The sequence below is a fragment of the Symphalangus syndactylus genome, chromosome 15, assembly GCF_028878055.3.
Source record: "Symphalangus syndactylus isolate Jambi chromosome 15, NHGRI_mSymSyn1-v2.1_pri, whole genome shotgun sequence".
Taxonomy (NCBI): domain Eukaryota; kingdom Metazoa; phylum Chordata; class Mammalia; order Primates; family Hylobatidae; genus Symphalangus; species Symphalangus syndactylus.
The window spans coordinates 43,796,994-43,816,672 of NC_072437.2; positions in this window are offsets into that span (position 1 = coordinate 43,796,994).

The window sequence follows — 19,679 nt, forward strand, 5'->3', positions numbered from 1 at the left end:
AGGAATTTATCTATCTCTTCTAGGTTTTCTAGTTTCTGTGTGTGGAGGTGTTCATAGTAGCCTTGAATGATCTTTTATATTTCAGTGGTGTCAGCTGTAGTATCTCCTGTTTTGTTTCTTAATGAGGTTAATTGGATTTTCTCTTTTCTTGGTTAATCTTGCCAATGGTCTATCAATTTTATTTATCTTTTCAAAGAATCAGCTTTTTGTTTCATTTTTTTGTTTGTTTCAATTTCATTTAGTTCTGCTCTGATCTTGGTTATTTCCTTTCTTCTGCTGGATTTGGGTTTGGTTTGTTCTTGTTTCTCTAGCTGCTTGAGGTGTGACCTTAGAATGTCAGTTTGTGCTCTTTCGGTCTTTTTGATATAGGTGTTTAGGGCTATGAACTTTCCTCTTAGCACCACCTTTGCTGTATCCCAGAGGTTTTGATAGATTGTGCCATTATTATCATTCAGTTCAAAGAATTTTTTAATTTCCATCCTGCTTTCATTTTTGTCCCAACGCTTATTCAGGAGCAGGTTATTTAATTTGCATATATTTGCATGGTTTTGAAGGTTCCTTTTGGAGTTGATTTCCAGTTTTATTCCACTGTGGTCTGACAGAGTGCTTAATAAAATTTCAATTTTCTTAAATTTATTGAGGCTTGTTTTATGGCCTATCATATGGTCTATCTTGGAGAAAGTTCCATGTGCTGTTGAATAGAATGTGTATTCTGTGGTTGTTGGATGAAATATTCTGTATATATTTCTTAAGTCCATTTGCTCCAAGGTATAGTTTAAATCCACTATTTCTTTGTTGACTGTCTTGATGAACTGTCTAGTGCTGTCAGTGGAGTACTGAAGACCCCCACTATTATTGTGTTGCTGTCTATCTCATTTCTTAGGGCTATTAGTAATTGCTTTATAAACTTGGAGCTCCAGTGTTAGGTGCATATATGTTTAGGATATATTTTCCTGCTGGACAAGGCCTTTTACTATTATACAATGTCTTTCTTTGTCTCTTTTAACTGCTGTTGTTTTAAAGTTTGTTTTTTCTGATATAAGAACAGATACTCCTGCTTGCTTTTGGTGTCCGTTTGCATGAAATGCCTTTTCCCACCCCTTTATTTTAAGTTTATGTGAGTCCTTATGTGTTAGGTGAGTCTCCTGAAGGCAGCAGATAGTTCGTTGGTGAGTTTTTATCCATTCTGCTGTTCTGTATCTTTTAAGTGGAGCGTTTAGGCCATTTACATTCAACGTTAGTATTGAGATGTGAGGTACCATTGCATTCATCATGTTTTTGCTGCCTGTGTACTTTGGTTTTTTCATTTTTGCTTTTTAACTTTTATTTGTGTTTCATAGGTCCTGTGTGATTTATGCTTTAAGGAGGTTCGATTTTGATGTGTTTCCAGGATTTATTTCAAGATTTAGAGCTCCTTTTAGCAGTTCTGGTAGTAGTGGCTTAGTAGTGGCGGATTCTCTCAGCATTTGTTTGTCTGAAAAAAACTGTAACTTTCCTTCATATATGATGCTTAGTTTCTCTAGATACAAAATTCTTGGCTGATAATTGCTGTATTTGAGGAGGCTGAAGATAGGGCCTCAATCCCTTCTACCTTGCAGGGTTTCTGCTGAGAAATCTGCTGTTAAGCTGGTAGGTTTTCTTTTATAGGTTAGCTGGTGCTTTAATCTCACATCTCTTAAGATTCTTTCCTTCTTCTTAACGTTAGGTAACCTGACGATAATGTGCCTAGACCACAATCTTTTGGTGATGAATTTCCCAGACGTTCTTTGTACTTCTTGTATTTGGATGTCTAGGTCTCTAGCAAGGCCAGGAAATTTTTCCTCAGTTATTCCTTCAAATATGTTTTCCAAGCTTTTAGGATTCTCTTCTTCCTCAGGAACACCGATTATTCTTACGTTTGGTTGTTTAACATAATCCCAGACTTCTTGTAAGCTTTGTTCATATTTTCTTATTCTTCTTCCTTTGTCTTTGTTGGATTGGGTTAATTTGAAGACCTTATCTTCAAGCTCTGAATTCTCTTCTACTTGTTCAATTCTATTGCTGAGACGTTCCAGTGCATTTCACATTTCTGTAAGTGTGTCCAATGTTTCCTGAGGTTTTTATTGTTTTTTCTTTATGCTATCTTATTTCCTTGAATATTTCTCCCTTCACTTCTTGCATATTTTTCTTTTGGATTTCCTTGAATTAGGCTTCACCTTTCTTTGGTGCCTCCCTGATTAGCTTAATTACTAACCTTCTGGATTCTTTTTCAGGTAATTCAGGGATTTCTTCTTGGTTTGGGGGTGTTAAACAGCCTTGTTTTGTCATATTACCAGAGTTGGTTTTCTGGTTCCTTCTCATTTGGGTAGGCTGTGTCCGAGGGAAAGTCTAGGGCTGAAGGCTGTTCAGAATCTTTTGTCCTGCAGGGTGTTCCCTTGATGTAGTACTCTCCCCCTTTTCCTGTGGATGTGGCTTCCTGTGAGCCAAGCTGCAGTGATTGTTGTCTCTCTTCTGGGTCTAGCCATCCAGCAAGTCTACCTGGCTCTGGGCTGGTACTGGGGAGGTTGTCTGCACAGAGTCCTGTGATGTGAACCGTCTATGGGTCTCTCAGCCATGGATACCAACACCTGTTCCGGTGGAGATGGCAGGGGTGAAATGGACTCTGTGAGGGTTCTTAGCTTTGGTGGTTTAATGTTCTATTTTTGTGCTGGTTGGTCTCCTGTGGGGAGGTGGCACTTTCCAGAGAACATCAGCTGTGGTAGTATGGAGAGGAGCCGGCCATGGGTGGGGCCCCAGAACTCTCCAGATTGTATGCCCTTTGTCTTCAGCTATCAGGGTGGATAGAGCGGGACCATTAGGTGGGGGCAGAGCTAGGCGTGTCTGATCTCAGACTTTCCTTGGGTGGGTCTTGCTGCGGATGCAACAAGCTCCCAGGGCCTTTCCTGCTGCTTCCCCTACCCCTGTATTTCACTCAGCTCTCTAAATGGACTCAGCTCCAGGTAAGGTCAAAAGCTTCTCCTGCAAACTAGACCATCAGTTTCCCCAGTTGGGGGTGTGGGTTTGGAGCAGAGGATTTCCCTTCCCCACTTCCACAGTTTGGGCACTCACAGTACTTGAGGTGTCTCCTGGGTCCTGCAGGAGCAATCTGCTTCCTTCAGAGTGTCTGTGGCTCCTCTCCGGGTTCCTGGTTTGTTCTTGTGGTCATTCTGGAGCTAAAATACACAATGTGAGCCTTCACATGCTGCTCTGTCCATCTGAGTCAGAGCTGCAATCTAGTCCTGCTTCCCGTCCGCCATGATGTCCTACTGAATTTTTGTATGTGTCTTTATAATAGAACGATTTCTATGTTGGGGGATACATACCCAGTAATGGGATTGCTGGGTAGGATGGTATTTGTGTCTTTAGGTCTTCGAGGAATCATCACATTGTCTTCCACAATGGTTGAGTGAATTTACCCTCCCACCAACAGTGTATAAGCATTCCTTTTTCTCCACAACCTTACCAGTATCTGCTATTTTTTGACTTTTTAATAATAGCTATTCCAACTGATATGAATGGTATCTCATTGTGGTTTTGACTTGTACAGAAATATACTGCTGATAGTGGGGTTGGTGTGGTTGCTTTGATGCGCTGATGTGTGCACTGTAGAATAAAGCAAATGAGCATTATGTTTGTGTCATTGACAACTGGTATTAATAGCATGGAAAAAAACAGATATCCACTAAGATCAATGAGTTTGACCTTCGAGTCCTGAAATAAATTAAATTGGAATATCAGTGTAAGGTCATTTATCTTTTTTAATAAAAAAATTATTTTTAGTATTATCCACTGAAATGGCCTAGAGATATTGATCAACCCAATAGCAGTGAGTAACCCTGGTGGCTAGATTGTGGTCCTTTATTTCACTGAAAGAACAGCGTTCTTGAAAAAAATAAAAGGGGCTTATTAGAGATCTAAGGCAGAAAATTTACTTGATAAGCCTGAAAATTATTATCAAAAACTATTAGAATTATGTCAAAAGGACAGAGGAGCCAGCTTGAATAAGCTCCCAACTGTCCAGAGATGGGACCGTTTCAATATCAATAAGAACAATAACTGTCATGGATGGAAACACACAAAATATATTTAAGCCCATAGTTCAAAATGATACTTAAATACATAAATCACCTTTGGAGAATATTAAAGTTTTGACTTATGATTTTGAAAACTGATGATGGATAAAGCTTTTATTCTACCGTTTCTATAAAAATTTAAGATAACCTAATTATTTTGAAAGAAAGTATCTTTTCATAGATGTATTTGGGCTAATAAATGAAAAGGGAAAAATAAAATGAAAACAGCACATTTAGCAATGTCTAATGAATTGCTAATCTCACAAAATGATGGTAGATATTATATGCCTCTAATGAAAGTATTCAATATCACTGATTAAGTAGTCTTCACACACACACCACCACCACCAACACAAAACCTGAATTTGATCACATCTCAAGACATGGAAATACAGGGACTGAGAAACATGTGTAAAGCAAAACAAAAAATACAATCAGCAAAAGCTCTGTAAGACAAGTGATCCAACTTCCTTCTGCTCCTCCTCCTTCTCTTCCTCCTCCTCCTCCTCCTCCTTCTCTTCCTCCTCCTCCTCCTCCTCCTCTCATCCTCCTTCTTCTGCAACAACAACAGAATTGCAAGAGGAAAAAAAAAAAGAGACAGAGGAGGAACCTATATACTAAAAGAGAGGACATATCAACAATGTGTGGTGATTAAATCATAATTCAAATAAGCTTAAATAAGGAGAAAACATTTACAGCATAAATTAATTGTGAAATGTGAGCACTACCTGGATATTTGAGGAGATTGAGGAAATAAAGCTAATTTAAGAGAAATATTGATGATATTTGTGCCCTATTCTAAAAACATACAGATAGCAATATACTATGGTAAACATATATATTAACTGCCATTGCATCAGTCTCCCGAGATTGCAGTTAAGTGGCAGTAGGATAGGGATGGGAGAGTGGAGGGTGATGGAGGTGGGAAATGAAGGTTTGTTGTTTTCTTTAGCCAGAGAATAAATTATAAAGTGCATTTCAAATTTGGGTTTAATTCACTTGAAGCATCTATATGAACAGCTTAGCAGGTGAATTGGTGACCTGTTAAGGCATAAAGATCATTGAATAAGTTTATTTCTGTCTCATTTTTCTCTACTAAACAAAACGTGTTAAAAGTTCATAGTGGCCAGGTATGGTGGCCCACGCCTGTAATCCCGGCACTTTGGGAGTCTGAGGCAGGCAGATTGCTTCAGCTCAGGAATCCAAGATCAGCCTGATCAACATGGGGAAAATACCATCTCTCAAAAAAAAAAATACAAAAATTAACCAAGCATGGTGGTGCACACCTGTAGTCCCAGCTACTTGGGGGATGAAACAGGAGGATCCCTTGAGCCCTGGAGGTCAGGACTGCAATGAGCCAAGATAAAGCTACTGCACTCCAGCCTGGGTGACAGAATGAGAGCCTGTCTTAAAAAAAAAGAGAAACGTTTATAATGAATTCAAGCATCTCCACATATATTAGAATTGACAGAAGTTTCAATACCTTATGAAAAAGATATATATATATATATATCCATATGCCTCCATTTTAGAATTTTATGTTTGTTAAAATTTAGTAGAACCTTTAGATTTTTCCCTTTTTTCTCCTACATTAACCATGCAGTATTGAAGAAAACCATGAGAATAAAAAAAAAAACGAATAAAGAAAAAAAGAATTTTTGAGGCTAAATATTTTGATCTTTATACATTTTCATTTTTCTTCCTGTGTGGTATATTTCCTTTACCATATTAAAATATCATGGAATTAGGCACTTCATCAGTATATTCCTCTAGCATTTCTTGAACAATTCTGCCTTCACTTAACAATTGTTAAAAATTTTCTCAGGTTGTAACATCTCTAAAAAGGTGAGATATTAGAACCAGAAACACAGGTACGTAAAGTGCCTAAAACACAGTTGGTGCCCAGTGAGTAGAATTACAATGATGTCAAAACATTATTAACATGGGCGTACCTTTGATTTTCTCCCTTTTCCTACCCATCAAAGAAAGTCTGCATTGACAAGCCCAATTCCCCACCTCCTCTCGCCTCTTAAAGGATAAATATAATTTTGTACTAAATTTAAGCCTAAACCAATCTACTAAATAATGTGACGAGAAAGAGAAGAGAAGGCCAGGGGCCTGTGGGGGTGGGGTGTTGGGGTTGAAGAAAAGAGAAGTAGACAAGGAAAGGGGATTTTACTAAGAGTGGATGTCGAGTATGTATTTGAATCCCCTTGAGTGTCCTTTGAGAGGCATCTTATAAAAGATGGAATTCTTTTTAATTATGTTTCAGGAGTCAAACCACCCTTCTTAACTGTAGCAGTGTTATGGGACTGAACCCTGAGAATGTCTGGATTTACAAGGCTTACATTATTGACATGAAAGCTGTGTAGAAAAGTATTAACATTGCTCAAAGAGAGGTTTGGCCTTGGCCTGGACTCCTGGGAGATAACTTCTAAGGCCTTGGAATGTCCCACTTGCTAAGTGCGTGTTTGTTTACCTGGGGGATTTGGACCATGGCAGATATTTTATGCTAACAATATGATTTATGGTGGGGCCTTTGGATCATACAGTATCAGTACCTCTGGAGAAGCTGGAGACTAAGGGCAGCCATGCAAGTGGTCAACCATGTCTACGAGACAAAATTCTAGTAAAAACTCTGGACACCAAGGTTTGGATGAGCTTCCCTGGTTGCCCCTACGCAGTGCATATTGTCACACATCATTGCTGGGAGAAATAGGTGCTGTCCACACAACCCCACTGAAGAGAACAACTGAAGCTCAACATTAACGTCTCCTGAACACTGCCCCGTGCTCCTCTTCCCTTGGCTTATGTTAACCTGCATCCTTTGCCTATAATAAACTGTGAATATAACAGCTTTTCTGAGTTTTCTTGGGGGACCCCCCAAACTGATAGTTGTGTCAGAACTGAAGGTGGTCTTAGAGACCCCGGAACTCAGAAGTTGACGGCAGAAATGAGGGTGGTCTTGGGGACCCACAAACTTCGCAGAAGTGCATTGAGAATATATTTCTACATACAAATGTAAGATAAAAGTGTTTATGGAAAAGCCTAAAAGTGAAAAGGGGAAGCACATTTAGAGGAGAACAAGTCTAGAATTGTAGACCAAGAAGTTTTCTTCCAGAGAAAATATTAGAATACATAGTCAAAATAGCAAAATATGGAAAACGATACAACTTCTAAAGGAGTAAATGATGATTTAATGTATTCTTTACAGTAGTGATAAATATAGTAAATTAAAAGTATGTATAGAATGGGTACAGTGCATATTAACTTTAGTAAAATTGTTATTTAGTCCCAGGGTTTGATGTTTTAAAGCATCTCATGTTAAACAGGCTCCAAGAGGACTACAGATTTAGCGAATTCAATAGTGACACATGCAGAGTACAAGAAGTAACTCATGAAAGAAGAAATCTATACAAATGCATGCTGGGACAGAACTTACTTTGCAAATGTATGGGATAAAATCGATCCAGACAAGTAAAAACCACAAGTTAAGTAGGAGCTAGCAGCGTGTCACTGTAATTCTAAAAGTTAATAAAATACTGCATTATCCAAATAAGAGAATGGCATATAAGGCTAAGTCTGTCACTGTATTCTATTCTAGTGGGATAATTTTTAGATTATCATATTCATTTTAAAACCCCATATATAGTGAAAGAAATTTCAGCATGCTGAGTTCCAATCTTAGCTTTGCCACTAACAAACTGGCTATCTCATGGAAGCAATCAGAGTTTGGCCTTGCCCTAGAGCCCTGGGAGATAACTTCTAAGTCCTTGGAATGTCCTGTCTGCTAAATGTGGCTGTTTACCTGGGAGAGTCAGGTCCCCAACTCTGTTCATCTCCAGATCCTGTAAATTGAGGACATCAGGCCAGAATAATACAAAAATCACCACACAGATCTTAAATCCTTTGTTCAACAGGAAAAGACATTATTAAAAATCGTTGGGGAGATCCAATCACAGTATCTTTGTATGCAAAGAGATGTTTCACAGGAGGCTACGGGCTACCACCTGCTGATGAGCTATCACATGGGCTAGGTCAGAGGCCCTGGCTCACAGGAATCTATAGCTGAGATTTTACCAGCTCCCGTAGTCTTTCTTTAGTTATAAGACCCTCATTTTAGCAGGCATGTAGCTAGAAGCTACATTTCACAACCTCTGTTGGAGTTAGGTGTGAAATGGGATATAAATGGCCAATTGGATATGAGTGAAAGGAATAGGACAGCTTCTTCATCACATCCATACTTTTTCTCTTCTCACTGGGGCAATTATAGAGCTGGTGAGCTGGGGTTATTTGGTTTTGTTTTGTTTTCCTTTTTTTGAGACAGGGTCTCACTCTGTCATCCAGGCTGCAGTGCAGCGGTGTGATCTTGTCTCACTGCAACCTCTGACTCTTGAGTTCAAGTGATCCTCCTACCTCAGCCTGCCAAGTAGCTGAGACTACCAGCATGCACCACCACGCCCTGCTAACTTTTGTATTTTTTGTAGAGATGAGGTTTTGCTGTGTTGTCCAGGCTGGTCTTCAACTCCTGGCCTAAAGCAGTCTGCCCGCCTTAGCCTCCCAAAGTGCTGGGATTATAGGCATGAGCCACCGCACTCGGCCTTCAGCTTTGATCATGAGATATTAGCAGACGGCAGTGCAACATGTGCTTGGGACACTTTCCTGGGCAGAGCCTACTTTTGTTTTCAAGTGAGAAATATATATTTAAAAAAAATTCTATCTTGTTTGAGCCACTGTATTTTAGAGGTTTTTGCTACATCACTCAGCTCTGCCTTGATTTATATAGAGATTGGTACTAGGAATCAGGTGCTATCAAACAGGAGCATAAAACACATGCTATTAGTTAATTGTTTTTGTAATAGGAATGAAGAAATGAATGTCGAAAACTAAAAGTTTATTGACTCTTCTTATGCAATGGCAAAGTATTTGGCAAAGTTCTCACTTGCCTTAGTTACCTACGAAGCCCATGCTAGAAAAAGAGATTGGGAAAACCTAGAATATTCGTATATTTTGGCTGTTTCCTACTGAATGCTATGGCTCAAATGTTTGTATCCTTCCAAAATTCATACGTTGAAAACCTATTCTCCGGTGTGATGATATTCGGAGGTGGGGCCTTTGGGAGGTAGTTAGATCATGAAGTTGGGGCCCTCATGAATGAGATGGTGCCCTCATAAAAGAGGCCACAGAGGGCTTCTTTGTTTTTCTACCATTTGAAGGCACAGCAAGAAGGTTTCATCTTTGAACCAGAAAGTACGACTGCAGCAGAAACCAAATCTGCCGGCACCTTGATCTTAGACTTGGCAGCTTTCAAAACTGTGAGAAATAATGTTTTGTTGTTGATAAGCTACCCAGCTTATTGTATTTTGCTATCACAGCTCAAATGGACAAAGACACTGTATTTACCATAAGAGAGATGAAGTAAAGCAGAATTTAGTCAGTTCGCAAGCACAGATGCCTACATGTTGCAGTTCAGCCCTGTCTGAGACCTGTAATCAAAATTGACATTTACAGAGCATTTCAGTCAAATGTCATAGAATACACATTCTTCTCATCAGCACATGGAACATTCTCCAGAATAGACTATATCTATATCTAAAACCATATTATTTCAATAGATTCTGAAAAACATTCCATAAAATTCAACATCCCTTTATGATCAAAATCCTAAAAAACGGGTTATAGAAGGGAAGATATGTCAAGATACCTCTTGTCAGCCCACAGCTAACATTATACTGAATGGGAAAAAAATTAAAAGCCTTTTCTCTAAGATCTAGAACAAGAAAAAGATGCCCATTTTTGCCACTTTTATTCAGCATAGTACTAGAAGTCCTGGACAGAGCAATTAGGCAAAAAAAAAAAAGAAAGAAAGGGCATCCACATTGAAAAGGAAGAAGTCAAATTAGCCTTGTTCACAGATTACAAGATCTTATATTTTAAAAATCCTAATGACTTAACCAAAAAAATGGGTAGAATTGACAAATGAATTCTGTAAAGTTGCAGGATGCAAAATCGACATACAAAAAATCAGTGATATTTATATACACCAAGAGCAAACAATATGAAAAAGAAATCAAGAAAATAATTCCAATTACAGTAATGACAAAGAATGTAAAATACCTAGGAATTAACCAAAGAAGTGAAAGATCTCTACAAGGAAAACTATAAAACAATGGTAAAAGGATTGAAGAGGACACAAAATTTGGAAAGCTATTCCATGATCAGGGATTAGAAGAAATAATACTGCTAAATTTATATGTCAATACTACTCAAAACAATTTACAGATTCAATGCAATCCCTATCAAAATACCAAGGACATTATTCACAGAAATAGAAAAAACAATCCCAAAATTTATATGGAACCACAAAATACCCCAAATAACCCAGGAATAGTAGCCAAAGCAATCCTGAGGAAAAGGAACAAAGCTGTAGGCATCACACTTCCTGACTTCAAAATAGATTACAAAGCTATAATAACCAAATCAACATGGTACTGGCATATAAACAGGCATGTAGAACAATGGAACAGAATAGAGAACCCAGCTATAAATCCACACATTTACAGCTAATTCATTTTCAACAAAGGCACCAAGAACAGTGGAAAAGAACAGTCTCTTCAATAAATGGTGCTGGGAAAACTGAATATCCATATGAGGAAGAATGAAACTAGACACCTATCTCTCACCATATACAAAATCAAATCAAAATAGATTAAAGACTTAAATCTAAGACATGAAATTATGAGATTACTAGAAGAAAACATTGGGGAAATTCTCTGTAACATCGGTTGGGGCAAACAATTTTTGTGTATGACCTCAAAAGCACAGGTGACATAAGCATACTTACATAAATGGGAGTACCCCAAGCTAAAAAGCTTCTGCACAGCAAAGGAAAGAGAACGAAGTGAAGAGACAACCCACAGAATGGGATAAAGTATTTGCAAACTATTCAGCTGACAAGAGATTAATAACTAGACTATATAAGGAGCTCAAACAACTTAACAGGAAAAAATCTAATAATCTGACTTAAAAATGGACTAAAGATCTGACCATTTTTCAAAAAAAGACATACAAATGGCCAATAGATATATGAAAAGATGTACATCACTAATCTTCAGAGAAATGCAAATTAAAACTACAATGTGATATCATCTCACCTTAGTTAAAGTGGCTTTTATAAAAAAGACGGGGACCAATTGATTCTGCTGAGGATGTGGAGAAAGGGGAAGCCTCCTACACTGTTGATGGGAATGTAAATTAGTACAGCCACTCTGGAAAACAGCATGGAGGTTCCTTAAAAATTTAAAAATAGAACTACTATATAATTCAGCAATTCCATTATTGGGTAGATAGCCAAAAGAAAGGAAATCAATATATTGAAGAGATATCTGCACTACCATGTTTACTGCAGCACTATTCAAAATAGCCAAAATATAGAATCAGCCTAAAAGCCTATCAATGAATGAATGGATAAAGAAAATTATATATATATATATATATATATATATACACACACATACATATACACATATATGATATTATTCAGATATCAAAAAGAATCAGATCTTGTCACTTGCAACAACATGAATAGACCTGGAGGTCATTATGTTAAGTGAAATAAGCCAAGCACAGAAAGATAAATATCACACGCTCTCACTCATAATTGGGAGCTAAAAAGTGGTGCTCATGAAGATAGAGAGTATTTTGGTGGTTACCAGAGGCCAGGAAGGGTTTGCAGAAGGGGATGATGAAGAGAGGTTTTTTAATGGGTACAAATATATAGTTAGATAGAAGAAATAAGACCTGGTGTTCAATAGATCAGTAGGGTGACTATAATTAACAACAATAAGTCTTTGTACATTTCAAAAAGCTAGAAGAGAATAATCCAAATGTTCCTCACATATACAAAAGATAAATATTCAAGATGATCAATATCCCAGTTACCCTGATTTGATCTTTATGGGTTATATGAATGTATCAAATAATCACATGTACCCTGATTATATGTACATCTATTATCTATCAGATAGATAGATGATAGATGATAGATAGATAGATGATAGATAGATAGATGATGATGATAGGTAGATAGATAGATAGATAGATAGATAGATAGATAGATAGATAGATAGATAGACTGGGAGTCCAGTGATTGAGGATTTAACCAAGCTAGATGATATGGTTTTGATCTGTGCCCCCACTAAATCTCATGTTGAAATGTAATTCCCAGTGTTGGAGGTGGGGCCTGGTGGGAGGTGATTGGATCATGGGGGCAGTTTCTCAGGAATGGTTTAGCACCATCCCCCTTGGTGTTGTCTTCAAGATAGTGAGTTCTCATGAGATCTGGTTGTTTAAAAGTGCGTAGTGCCTGGTGTAGCACCTCCCCACTTTCTCTTTCTTGCTCCTGCTCCCACAGTGTGAGCTGCCTCACTCCCCCTTTGCCTTCCTCCATAATTGTAAGTTTCCTAAGGCCCTTCCCAGAAGCTGAGCAGATGTCAGCATTATGCTTCCTGTACAGCCTATGGAACTGTGAGACAAACCTCTTTTCTTTATAAACTACCCAGTCTCAGGTATTTCTTTATGCCAGTGCAAGAATGGATTAATACACTAGGAAATCCAACTGCAACTTTATGACAAAGAGAAAGAGATATCACTGTCTCTCAGAAACTCACGCAGGGCCGTCTATTAAGTGCTTTTCCTCAAACAATGGGAATCAACTCACCTGCAAAGATCATTCAGTTGAGGGAGAGAGGGATGAGCCAAGCCTGGAGGCCAGTAAATAAAAGAGAAGAGTCTGCAGATGGAAGAACTATGACCACCTAAGGCCTTTGCTAAGATTGCCTTCATATGGAACTGACTGCAAGAAAATAGACTAGAAGTCTATTACATTTTTGAGGAGATTGTACTGCTTAAAAGTAAAACATAAACCAGACTTACAGAAGCTATGATAGTTTGCCATTCCCTCCTCTCACCCTGAAAGCAAACTTTCTGTCCCCAAACCCACACCTGTAGAAAGCAGGTCATAAAAGGTGTGCAGCCACAAGGAGGCCAAACTCTCCAACGTCCACCTCAGGTGCGACCATGGCAGCAAGTGGACAAGGGCGTTTCTCCCAGAGAGCAGAACCAGGTCAAACCCAGGAACTTAATACCAGAGGAAACTTTTCATAATTACTGCCTGGCAAAATTGTTAGCTAACACAGACCACAGACTGCTAATCTCCATCCTTCCCTTTTCTGAATGAGAATTCTCATTGTGATTATTTTGTTCCTACTCCACAGTCATGTATTGGATGCCTGGGAGGATAGATAACTCATATTTCAGTCTATAGGTCTCTGGACTGGAAGAAGTCATATCAGCACCTAACAGAGGGCACTAGGGGTCAACCAGAATTCCTAGCCTATTAGCTGGATGGGTAATTGAATGAGACTTAGAGATGTCTTCCTTGTGTGTAGCAAGAAAGGTGGACTTGGGTACTTGAACAAGCCACTCTAGAAACAGTTTTTTAATAGATACTGCTCTTTATTCCCAATATTCATTCTGCTTTCTTCCTTTAGTAATAGAAACTCCTTAAATGTAATGGAAACTCATAGCTAGAGACTACATTTCATTCTCTTGTGCAACTACACCTAGTCAAGTGTCCCAAGGTATGTCAAATGAGATGTGAGTGGAAATCATGTGCAACTTTTGTGTCACATCCTTAAAAAGGAAGATGGCTGCTTTCCACTCCCCCTTGCCTGGATGCTGGAAAGGAGAAGCAGAGCTGGAGAGCCAGCTTTGACCTGGTATTGAAAGCAGCTTGCTGGGGGATGGTGGAGCAATAAGACAGAAGGAGCCTGCAGCCTGGATGACCTGGAAACAGAGCTGCTTGCCTTCCCCGGACCACAATCTAATTCTGGACGGTTATGTGGGGAGAAAAATAAATTTCTATGTGTTTGGAGCCACTGTCTTTCTGAATCTCATTGTTATAGAAGCTTAGCCTGTAGTCTAACTAATACAATATCTAACATTTGACAGTGTTTACATGCCTAGCAATAGTGAAATGGCATAGAGGTTTTCGTACTAATTTTTCAATTTGATTTATTTTAAAAACAATATTTTAGAGTAGTTCTTGACATACAAAAAAATTGTGAAGATAGTATAGAGGTCCTGTATACCCCACACTCAGGTTCCTGTATTATTAACATCCAACATTAGTATCGTACATCTGTCATAATTAATAAACCTATTATAAACTAAAATCTATATTTTATTCAGATTCGCTTAGTTTTACCTAATGTCTTTTTTTTCCCATTCCAGGATCCCATCCAGGATACCATATTACATTTAGTTGTCTTATCTCCTTAGCCTCTTCTTGGTTGTAACAGTTTCTCAGACTTTCTTGTTTTTGATAACCTTAACAATTTTGAGGAGTACTGGGCCCTCACTTAAGATATTTCTGATGTTTATCTCATGATTTCACTACAGTTATGGGTTTCAAGGATATTTATCTCATGATTAGACTGGAGTTATGCGTTTCAAGGAAGAAGAATGCAGAGGTATAGGGCCACTTTTATCACATCATATTGAGGGTATGTGCCAGTGATACGATTTATTACTGTTGATGTTAATCGTGATCACTTGGCTGAGGAAGTGTTTGTCAGGTTTCTCCACCATAAAGTTACTCTTTTCCCCCCTCTTTCCATACTGTGCTCTTTGGAAGGAAGTCACTATGCACAGCTCATACTTTAGGAGTGGAGAGTTATGTTCCATCTCTTTAACAATGGGATAGGTACACAAATTATTTGGAATTCTTCACATGGGAGATTTCTGTCTTCTTCTCCATTTATTTATTTATTCCATTATTTACTTACACGATCATAGCCTCATGGATATTTATTTTATACTTTGGGTTACAATTCAATACTACATAATTTATTTTATTGCTCAAATTGTTCCCAGGTTTGGCCATTAGGAGCTCTTTCAGTTGACTTCTCTGTGTCCCTTTAACACATTCACATCATTCTGTGTGCACATGTGTGCGTTTGAGCTCTTCCTTATCTTCTGGCACTATAAGATGCTCCAGGTTTATCTTATGTACATCCTGCTCTAGTCCAAGAACCAGCCATGTAGCCAAAGAGTGCTGGTTCCTTCTATGGGGGATGGTATGCGAAATCAAGACCTGAATGCAAGATATGCTCACTGCCACTAGTTTCATTGCTTCTAGGCATTCTCATCTGAGAGAGCAGGGGAATATATATATGTATGGCAACTGATATAGATATTTATATACACATACCTATAAATTTTTCTATATATAACCATCTGCATCTGCATTAAACCAACATGAGTTCATACTGATAATTCCAACTCTTTTTCATTGCCACATGGATCATTCTAGCCTCCTTTGCTTGCTTATCCGTAACCATCAGTTGCAACAGTGAAAAGCCTGGCTCCCACAATCTGCTATCCATTTACTTAATTGTTCAATTCCAGGATACATGTATAGTGGTTTCAGAGTTGTTAACCCTTATGCCCATGGGAAAGAACTTTATCAACTAGAGTACAACGTCAGTATACAGTTGCTTTTGCCTTTCAGTCTTACAATCTTTACTCATTTTCAAAGTCACTTAGGTCAAGACCTTTTCCCCCTTACCTTTTTAGTGATACTGTATCATTAGACTCTTTTGTCACATTCTGCATTTCATGTTGAAATCCCCTGCCCCTGACCTCCTAAATGATATTTTTAATTTGCCTATTATTAGAGTTCATTCTTTGTACTGTAAAGTTCTATGGATTTTGATGAAGACATAGTGTCATTTATTCATTATTAGAGTATCACACAAATAGTTCTATTGCCCTAAGAAACTCCCTGTGCTTCACTTATTCAACTCTCCATCTGCACCACCACCCCTAACACACACACACTTTCCCTGAATCCCTAACACTCATTGATCTGTCTACTGTCTCTATGGTTTTGCCTTTTCTAGAATGTTATATAAATGAAATCACACAGTATGGAGTCTTGTTCAGACTTATATAAATGAAATCATAGAGAATGGAGTCTTCATTCACTTAGCAATAAGCAGTTGAGATATATTCATGTTTCTATAGACTAGTTTATTTCTTTTCATTGCCGAATATTATTCCATTGTATAGATATACCACAGTATGTTGAGCTATTTCTTTATTGAAGGACAACTTGATTTCTTCCAGTTGTTTATTATTATAAATAAAATTGCTATAAATATCTATGTACAGGTTTTTGTATGCATATAAGTTATCAAATCATTTTGGTAAATACCTGGGAGCACAATTTCTGGATCATATTTTAAGACTATGTTTAGCTTTTTAAGAAACTGCCAAACTGTTTTCTGAGGTGTATATCTTAGTCCATTTGTGTTGCCATAAAGAAATATCTGGCTGGGCGCGGTGGCTCATGCCTGTAATCCCAGCACTTTGGGAGGCTGAGGTAGGTGGATCATGAGGTCAGATCAAGACCATCCTGGCTAACACGGTGAAACCGCGTCTCTACTAAAAATACAAAAAATTAGCCAGGCCTGGAGGCATACGCCTGTAGTCCCAGCTACTTGGGAGGCTGAGGCAGGAGAATCACTTGAACCCGGGAGGCAGAGGTTGCAGTGAGCCGAGATTGCGCCACTGCACTCCAGCCTGGGCGACAGAGAGAGACTCTGTCTCAAAAAAACCAAAAAAAAAAACAAAAGAAATATCTGAGGCTGGGTAGTTAATAAAGAAAAAAGGTTTATTTGGCTTGCAATTCTGCTGGCTGGAAGACCAGACATCCGGTGAAAGCCTCAGGCTGCTTTCACTCATGGCAATAGGTGAAGCGTAGCCAGTGTGTGAAAGATCTAATGCAAGAGAGGAAGGAATAAAAAGAGGCAGGGGGCAACAGGCTCTTTTTAACAAGCAGCTCTTGTGGGAACTAATAGAGTGAGACAAACTTATTACTGTAAGGATGACACCAAGCCACTCATAAAGGACTTTCTCTGATTACCCAAACACCTCCCATTAGGCCCCATCTCCAACAATGGGGATCAAATTTTAACACAAGATTTGGATGGAACAACCATCCAAACTATGGCAGTGGCTATACTATTTTGCATTCCTATAACAATGAATATGAGAATCCCTATCACTCTGAGTACTTGCTAACAATTGATATTATCAGTTTTTAGATTTTAGCTTTTCTAATAGGCATATAGTAGTATCTCCTTGTTGTTTCAATTTGCATTTTCCTAGTGACAAATGTTGCTGAGCATCTTTCATATGCTTATTTGACATCTGTATATCTTCTCTGGTGAGGTGTCTGTTCAGGTCTTCTGCCCATTTTTTTTAAATTAAGTTTTTTGTTTTCTTATGTTGAGTTTTAAGAATTATTTTTATATACTAGGGACAAGTTTCTAATCAGATACGTGTTTGCAAATATTTTCTTCCAGTTGGTGGCTTATATTTTATTCTCTTAACAATGTCTTTCACAGAGCAGAAGTTTTTAATTTTAACAAAGTTCAACTTATACACAACCATTTTTTATAGAGCACGCTTTTGGTGATGTATCTAAAAATTCATGTTGCTTTTCTCCTGTGTTATTCTAGAAGTTTTATGATTTTGCATTTTACATTTAAGTCTGTGATCCATTTTGAGTCAATCTTTGTGAAAGGTGTAAGGCCTGTGTGTAGGTTTTGTTTGTTTACATTGTTTTTGCATTTGAGTATCCAATTTTTCCAGCACCAACGCCATTTTTAAAGACTATTTCTTTCTCCATTGAATTGCCTTTGTGCCTTTGTCAAAAATCAGTTGACTATATTTGTCTTAATATAATTTTAACCTGTTTGTGAAATCAATCGTACTCAATATTTTAATGATACAAATCTAAAAGGCATAAATGAATTCTACCAAATTTCAACATTCACTTGATGATGTATATCTTTAATGATGCATTATGAATTTATGATGACCAGCCTCTTGCCTGCTTCTTCAGCCTCATCTCTTCATGCTCATTCCAGCCTCCTAATTCCAGCCTCCTGGCAGTCTTTCTATGTCTTTAGTCTTTCCTAAGTCACACTGAAGTTTCACTGGACTTAGGGCCTAAACACTTTCTTGTGGGCGACTTTCAATTCAGTTTGCCTTTATGAGCTGAAGGACCCCTAAAACTTACAATCTTTCCTTTTGTCTTAGAAAAATAGGTAAAATTACTTCATTTAAGCTGTTAAGAAAGTTATACCAAGATCAAAAGTTTCTTTCTTCCAGATGCATTATTCATATTGTAACAAAGGAAAATAACGCGCTTATAAAATTCCTATGAGAAGTCTCTCCTAAATGTGAAATGATGCTGCCTTACTGTTTAATGTTTCTATCTGGAAAACAGAAAGGGATATGATCCTTAGGGCCTCAGATGAGGAGAGGAAATGTCATACAGGATCCATTACTTCTCCTCAAGATGCAGGTTGGTTCAGACCTTACTCATCCCACCTTTGAAATAGTCACCAGAGCCTGACTGGGCCCAGGTGAGCAACTTCAGCCTGAAGTCCAGGACTCAGCAGGTGGGTAACCCACCATGGCAGAGAATTGAAAGCAGTCTGAGTAATATCTGATTTTTATCTTATGTGGTTCCCCGTGTAACCATGTAATAGAGGAAACTTACAAATCTTACAAATAGAGAAAACTTACAAATCTTTAGACTGGTCTCTGTCTCCTGGCACCTTTGAACTTCCATCTCATTACATTTAAAAGAAGCAAGGTTCAGTTTAGCCCAGACAAATGGCCTGATTTGGGCCAATTCTAAGACATCTTCTCCTGGATGGCTTTTTCCCAGGCTGACTCCTTCCCATCATCCAGATCTGATTTGAAATATTACCTCCTCACCTGACCACCTTATTTCTAAAACTACCCCTTCACCTGGTCACTGTGTTTCACTCGTTGATAAGTCTTATCAATTTCAGAATTATTGTGTTAATTTGTTTTCTGACTTTCAAACTCCTCCTCCGCCTCCTGCTGGCTTTAGAATGTAAGTTTCCTGAGGTCGGGAACCTTGACTGTTTGGGTTATACCTGGGACCTAGAACGTAGGTCTTTTTTTAAGTTATTGAATAACAGAACAAATGAATAAATGAATGAATGATGATAGATTATAAACCATGCGTTTTTTCTAAGGAACCTAGAATAATTGGGCATTTAAATGTATTTATGAGAAGAATGTATCAAAGAGAATACAAAGATCCTTTCCAGAAGGCATTTATAAGGCAATGATGATGTTCACTTTCCTCTCACACAGTGAAAACATTGAAATCACTGCCTACCTCATACATTTGAGTATTTCAGTAATATCTCTCAGATGGCATTTTCTTTTTTAGATAGAGTTTTGCTCTTTTTGCCCAGGCTGGAGTGCAATGGCACAATATCAGCTCACCACAACCTCTGCCTCCCGGGTTCAAGCGATTCTCCCGCCTCAGCCTCCCAAGTAGCTGGGATTACAGGCATGTGCCACCAAGCCTGGCTAATTTTGTATTTTTTTAGTAGAGATGGGATTTCTCCATGTTGATAAGGCTGGTCTCAAACTCCTGACCTCAGGTGATCCGCCCGCCTCGGCCTCCCAAAG